Source organism: Saccostrea echinata, unplaced genomic scaffold (assembly GCF_033153115.1).
Source record: "Saccostrea echinata isolate AGI-Se365-2 ecotype Australia unplaced genomic scaffold, CSIRO_AGI_Sech_v1 ptg000009l, whole genome shotgun sequence".
NCBI lineage: Eukaryota > Metazoa > Mollusca > Bivalvia > Ostreida > Ostreidae > Saccostrea > Saccostrea echinata.
Window position 1 is genome coordinate 631,347 of NW_026889758.1, and position 7,099 is coordinate 638,445.

General features: G+C 32.7%; 1 long non-coding RNA gene across 1 annotated transcript; it reads left to right on the top strand.

Moving 5' to 3' along the window:
* Positions 1–264: 264 nt before the first annotated feature.
* On the top strand, positions 265–1,823 carry LOC133183135 (uncharacterized). Its single transcript, XR_009720588.1, has 3 exons — positions 265–737; positions 1,367–1,442; positions 1,769–1,823. It is a non-coding gene; the product is annotated as an uncharacterized LOC133183135 (long non-coding RNA).
* The last annotated feature ends 5,276 nt before the right edge of the window (positions 1,824–7,099 follow it).

Sequence of the window (7,099 nt, forward strand, 5' to 3'; positions counted from 1 at the left end):
GGGAGCAACCTCCAAAAAAAATTGACAAGCAAACAAAAAACAAGAACCCAACCCCCCCCCCCCCCGAAAAAAATACTACTAAAACTGTCTAAACTTGAGGGAGATCTTTTTAATAACTTTTTGGTAAAACTTTTTTAAATGCATTGATTTGCTAGAGTTTAAACATACTGCAACAAAATGTTCAGGGACCAAGTAGCCATGTAATAAATGAATTTTTATATTTAAACTACGCAGTACAGTTAAGGCTACACATGAAGATAATATGGTAATGAGGTCATAATGAGGTTTGACGTCATGACAGTTGCTCCGCCTTGATAGATCCATATAAGGAAATAGAGCTCAAAAAAGCTATTTAATGATGATTGCGAGAATTTGTAATGAATGTCTGTATTTTCAGGTTTAAATAAATAAACATTAGTGATTTTCTCTTATATAGTAACAACACGTCTTCGAAATAATTCTCTTTTTATTGTGTCGTTTGGCTGCATTCGGCTTCAGCCAAGCGCTTGCACTCGGTGACACGGAATGTTGTTTACATCTAAAAACGTGGCGACAGCAGCTGAGATATGCAGTGGATAAATGCAACAATCAGGCAATCTTTAAAGAGAATAGGGATAAAATAAGAGACCTGGGCCTTGTTTATCTTTTTGATGAGAAGATGATGACGTTATTTCGGGAAATCATGGAAAACTGAGACGATCCGCACTACCTCCCTTGGTCCCTTTCTGTTCATTAAGGTGTGTATGTGCATAGGTATTAACATGTAGACATAATATTCTTTATATCGATGTAAAATAACCTTGAACATGTACAATAAGATGTATTGTTACAGTCCGTCACAAACTGCAATGCAATGCCTTGTGTGCCCCCCCCCCCCACACACACATACACAAAAACACACACATTATGAAAGTTGCACACTTTTAAATATGCAATGATGTTGTCCTTTGGCATACATGTACAAACATGTAACATAATATAAGCACAGCATGTCATGATATCAAATAGTATAATTTTGATGCAGTCACACTTACAATGTATTTGTGAAGTCAAACTGCACAGTGTACAATGTATGTGCACTGTACATACAAGAGTATAAGACCCTATAAATTTTAATTTTTACCTCTGGCAATCAAAAATATGTGAATTTTAAGATTTCAGTTTTTACCAGTGCTTCATATTTTAAATTCATCATAGAACTTTTACTATCTATATCACTAGGCTGTAAATTTGTAGAATTTCTACATTAATGAAGATAAAATGTTTGAATTTTCATTTGTCTGACTACATGTACATTAAGTCAGTCTGATATGTATATACATGTATTTATGTACTGTTTATATGTATAATTCTTTTGTCATTGTAGCTATCACAGAACTGGTTAAAACTAGCATTTACATCAGCTAGAACTATCAAAATAGATGCATCAATTTCTCCACTGGGTATGGTCACACTAAAGCATTTCACATTAATTTTATAGTATGCCAGTGTTAAATATTTTTTTTCAAAATGTTGTATAGGTGAAAGAATTAAATGTTATCTCTAGTATATTGATTTTTTTTTACTTAAATTAAGTATAGCTACCAATTCTACTTTTGCAAGGTTTCAATTTCCCAGAAAAGTTTTGTATCAAAAGTTTGTTTCCATTTATTTTATGAATTTCAGAAAATATAGTATAGCATGGTTTGTTTTGTACAATGCAATGTCATTTCATTCTACAATAGTAATCATTATGTTTTTCACTCATTACATATATATTGTGTTGTAGCTACATGTACTCCCAAACAATTTGAACAATTCATTCAGGCAGCAAGTGTTTCCACCAATAAAATAAAAAGGTATGCTCCATATAAGTTCTAAACCATACATATTCCTAGCAAGATTATTGAAATGTTTTTATAATAAAAACAGTAGAGTCATGTATATGCTTTCCATGTTACTCAATGCATTGTTTTGAGTATCACTTTTTTAAAACACCAATGAACCTTCCATAATGGTATTTCATTTTGTTTTCAGAATTGCTTTCATCCAGAAGAACTGTTTGAACTGTGGACTGTTTGAAATATTTTTGAACCTGCTCAGAAATCCCTTCACAGCTTGTCTTTGAATTTGAAAGGCTGTTTTTAATTAAATAAATTTTCTAGATAACTAATACTTTGAATTTTTAACAGTACAATGGTGTTAAAGTTTGAAGGCTGTTAAGATTTGAGTATCTTTACTTGCATGTATTCTGACAGGCGCGTAGCTGCTTATAGGCAATTACGCAGGTGCGTACACATCGTTTACAAATTTAAAAAAATGGGGGGTGGGGGGGGGGGGGGGAGAGAGATTTGTGAGAAGAGAAAAAATATCAATACCATCCAGCAAATATTTGTGTGTCAAATTATTTTATCTCATACTGTTTCGATTCAAATTCAAATTCTATATTACCATGTCTTTATAAAAAAAAAAAAAAAAAAAAAAAAAAAAAAAAAAAAATATGGTAATGTTTTATTAAATCATTGCCAAAACCAAATAAAACATTCATTAATTTGTAATTCTTCTACAACACATTGATAATTTATTTTAAGATCTTTGAGAAAATATCAACGGTTGAATGCTGTGATCCACTAGAATATGATTTGAAATATTTTTTTTTTGTTAAAAATTGAAATTATTAATTATATTTGTTGCCAAAAGATGATACTAATATATCTTTTAAAAAAATATTCAGCCTCTACATGTACAATAAATTTGCACGGAAGTATTTAACTTTTTTTAAAAACAATATTACTATGTCTTGTATTTTCTAAAGAAAATCGAAATGGCATGATTTTGAATGAAATATTTGGTAAAAACCATGAGCTTCCAGGGACTTCGCCCCTGGGCCCTCATCTGGACCCACTGGGGGTCTCAAAGCAGACCCCAGCCGTTCTCTGCGTACATTTCACTTCCATTCTGGTATGCGCCTGTCTGTGCTTTGGGGTACAAGAAGATCTAAATTGCAGCATGTATATTGTGTTCACCTGTTCTTTAACAGAGTATCTGTTTCTGTATTACAAAGTTTTTACTATGGTTATCTTGTTTGCGCATTGATTGATAATTACTCAAAAATATGAGACTAAAGCCCCCCCCCCCCCCCCCTACGCCGATATGATTTGTGCTACAATACCCAAATAAGTAAAACCTGATGTAAACACTGTTTAATAATTTATTTTTAACATGCCAGTAAGTATATGGTATCAAAGGAGCCAGAGGCAAACTGGTGAGGGGGGGGGGGGTTAGATCTGTAGAAAGGAAAACAGGTTATTAAATACAGGAGTAAGCACCCCAATCCCTTCCTTCTGTTCTTAAAACTTTTAACGTAGTCTAGAAAGGAAAACAGGTTATTAAATACAGGAGTAAGCACCCCAATCCCTTCCTTCTGTTCTTAAAACTTTTAACGTAGTCTAGAATCCATAAACAGTTGAAGGTTTGATAACTAAAATAATCACATATGAAAAAAAAAACTACCAAGTTCTGTTGGAGATATTTTTTCTGTGTGACTACTGAGGAAGAATAAATGTTTAATCATTGATAGGGGCTGTCTATGTTTTATTTTTATTACAAATGACTGAATCTTTCAATATTTTTAACCATGGGCATTTTTCAATTTATTTACATGATGGATGTTGCGGCAAATTTTAGGCGAACGGAGGAAATGCGGTAGGTGTCAAATACGTCTTGTGTAGCGTATAAAAGAACGAAGATATACAAAACAAAGTAATGTCAAAGATTTTTTATGCATACCGATTTGATTTAGTGAAATAAAGCCCAGCGCAGTCCGTAGGTATTTATTTAAAATTTGCGAGGTACACAAACTCTACTAAGTACCACAGAGTTATCTCCCATGCTGGGTCAATGATGCGTTTGAAAACTATATTTAGAATGAATGTGTTAAGATTTCAATTTTTAATCAAATAGTGCAAGGGCAAGGCGACAACCCAAGAGGTAGGTTTATATTTTAAATTCTTTATTTTACTGTATAGTTTTTAAAAAGTGATGCTCATTTCTTTGTAATTCATTAGGCAATTTAAAATTTCCGATTAAATGATGAAAAATACCCTATTTTTGAATACTGGTGTTTGTTTTCAATGACTAACTTAAATATCTCAGAAATCTGACTGAATGAGCATCAGTTTTTCGATAGGATAGTTACCAAGGGACACAATGAAACCTTGTGCAGTTCAAATATTGTTTGCCTTGCCCTTGCACTTTTTGGTTAAATTTGACATTTCATATTTTGACCTAAAATCGGAGCTCACGTGACTTTAGAGGGTCACATGATGACAAAAAATACCGATGTGAAAAGCGATGGACAAACTCTTCATAAAGCCATTAAGATATTTCAGATAGAGTTTCATGCTAAAAAATAAGACGGTTGAACTTTAAGTGTCTCGTTTTTGGTGCTTTTTTATAGAAAATGTTGCCTTAACTGTACTGCGTATAGCAAGACTATTCCTCCAAAAAGTGGGGTGAGGGAGCCCCCCCCCCCCCCCCCTCCCCACACTTGCACTCGTACTACCGGCCTATTTGAAAAGGCGTTATATCCAAAAATGGAAATGCGTTATTTTATATTAATAGATACTTGAAAGATTGAATCAAAGCCATCTTTATTTATGCAATATTTAAAAGTATTTTCTACATTCCTGCACATCTTGCAGACAACTGTTTACATGCGTATTAAGAGAAGTCAACACTCTACTTGTGGAAATCCAGAAAAAGGAAAATTCAGATTGGGACTTTGCTTGCCATGTATTAAAAATTCATGTCAATTTTAAAGATATTTTTCTCTCCTCTTAGAAAAAAAGCAGGCAAACTATTTGCATGGGTATAATGAGCAATTAGCCTTCAACCAAATTTGTGAAATCCATGACCCTTGGTAGAGGTGTCTGGCATCAGAGAAGGACTAAGTTGGTTTAACACTGAAAATACATAACACATTTGACTGCCGTCATGAGAAAAGGGCCCTTATCTTTTGACGTCACAATGCTCAGAAAACGACGTCAAAGTCGCAGTGTTGTGAACACGAAGTAATTTTTGTCGACTGTGTTTCGTGAACAAGAAATAAAATTGGATTTCCGGGTGAAATAAAATTTTTTTATGAAAATTGATGCTGAAATTTGTAATAAATAATATTATTACTATTAAGTACATGTATTTATTCATAATTCTGTTTATTAATAAGCATTTTACTTGATATCGCATAATTAATCTAAACACGACATTGAACACATTGTTCAATACAGCGATCTAAAGCGATGTCTATATACTATGCATGACTAAAAATACTGTTTATTTGTTTTCTGAGCAATTTGCAAATACATAAATTTGACTCATGTGAATTCGACTTATTATTAAAAGGTATTCTACATGCACGTAAATATTTTTTTCCAGAGAGAGAGAGAAAGAAAGAGAGATCAATGCACATATACGCGTACTTTATAAGTGCTTCTTTATTATAAAAATTCCTTCATTTAAAAGTAGTTATTTAAATTTTAATCCATAGTTTATCATATTGATATGCACAATTAGACCAGAGAAGGGTGAAGCGTCGATGTGTGTGTGTGGGGGGGGGGGGGGGAGAGATTATTGACAAACAAAAAAATATATAAATAAATAAATCGACGAATAAAAAAGACAAGCGGTAAAAGTTCAAACTAAAAAAAGAGAACATCTTGTTTTGGATATAGATACTTGTAACGTGGGAGATTCGAACCTACGAACCTACATGTAGCACAAGAAATGAAAAGAGGTGGATTGTATAAATGTTATATAAATAATTATACACAAAATTAACAATAAAAGAATATGCTTAGGAAAAAAATGGAGAAAAAGGTGCCACGAAAATTTTGCTAAAAAATATAATTTTGAAAAAAAAAATAATGAAATGATCAAATAAATGCATAAAAAATTGATAACAATTACTTTATCAATTTTCTTGAATTATTCCGATGAAAGCTGGCTTGAAATTAAATTGCGCTTGATTTAGGAATTTTATCAAAATACATCTAATGTGGGCTTTTCCATGAGCATTATACTCAACCTTGAAGAAAATAACAATAATATCGAACGTGACATTATGCGTGAAAATATGTATGAAACAGAAGAAAAAAAAAACAGATTAAACGATAGATTAGGCTGTAAATAAAGAAATTACGAACTTCTGGTAAATGTTGATATGGCGACATCTTTTGAGAATAAATCACTGATAGAGGAAAAAAGTACTACTAACAAGTGGTTATGAATGTCATATTATAATGTTATAAGAATGTTGACATTAACACCAAATGTAAGACAACAAAGACAATCAAAAAATCTACATTTTGAGAAAGATGGGAAAAAAAAGCAATGGTGATGTTTCGAGCGAAAAAAACCCCCAAAAAACAAAAAACAAATGCAAAAACAGAGGCTCATGTAAAATTTTGATGACCGTGAAATATGAAAGGAAGCATTTTTTTTTACTGACTATCGAAATCATGTATATAATGAATTAGTCACGTTTCGCGTTTAAATCTTGGACGTCGAGTCTTATCTCGATACATGTAACCCGGATATCACGAATTTTTCTGACAGTTCCGTTGATGCCGGGATACTATTAGTTATCCAGGTTCAATCAAGGGTGTACGGGGATTTCCCCCGGGTTTTATTCCATGGACCATGAGGCAGAAGTTTATAACTGTCCCTGACTTTAAGGGAATGATTTAACAAACACACATACCTTTCTGCTTTTAATGAAAAAATAGATTTTTTTCTTCCAGCCGAGTGGTAACAGGCAAGAATACAAGTCATGTTCTTTAATTTTTATCATTCCAAGAAAGTGGTATTCTTTAAAAAATGGATTGCCTATTTAACTTTTAGTTTCCACGACACAAGCAGATACTAAGTCTCCTATGAAGAGATTCAAGTTAGAGCGGCAGAGTTTCAAACATTCAAGGAAATATTGCTTAACCGCATCATACAAAAAATATAACGTGTGTTGGACGTCATATTTAATTATTGCTTAAGACTTCATTGCATCGAAATATGAAAACCTTTGATGTCTGGTTAGCCGATGTCACGGATTAAGATGAATAGATGA